The following is a 303-nucleotide window of genomic DNA, read 5'->3' as shown; positions in this document are numbered from 1 at the left end:
GAGGGGGCACAACCCCCGGGGGACCCCCAAGAGCCTGGGGGGTCTCAGCTCACCGCCAGCCACAGCCCCCATCGCCCCAGGGTCCCCCTCCACAACACCACCCCCCCATTGCCAAACCCCTTTCTGAACCAAAAGCCTCATTCCCTCTGAAAATGAGCAATTCTGGGGCTAAAGCCCCCAAACTCCAATGTTTCAGCCCAAAACGCCCCAGCAGGATCCTTCACCCAGAGCCCGGGGACAGCGGGTGGCTGTGGGGACAGCTGGGGGGTCACCGGCACCCCGGACCCTTGGGTTCACCCCTCA

Source organism: Egretta garzetta, unplaced genomic scaffold (genome assembly GCF_000687185.1).
Source record: "Egretta garzetta isolate BGI_Z169 unplaced genomic scaffold, ASM68718v1 scaffold616, whole genome shotgun sequence".
Classification (NCBI taxonomy): domain Eukaryota; kingdom Metazoa; phylum Chordata; class Aves; order Pelecaniformes; family Ardeidae; genus Egretta; species Egretta garzetta.
This window is presented reverse-complemented; position numbering follows the sequence as displayed.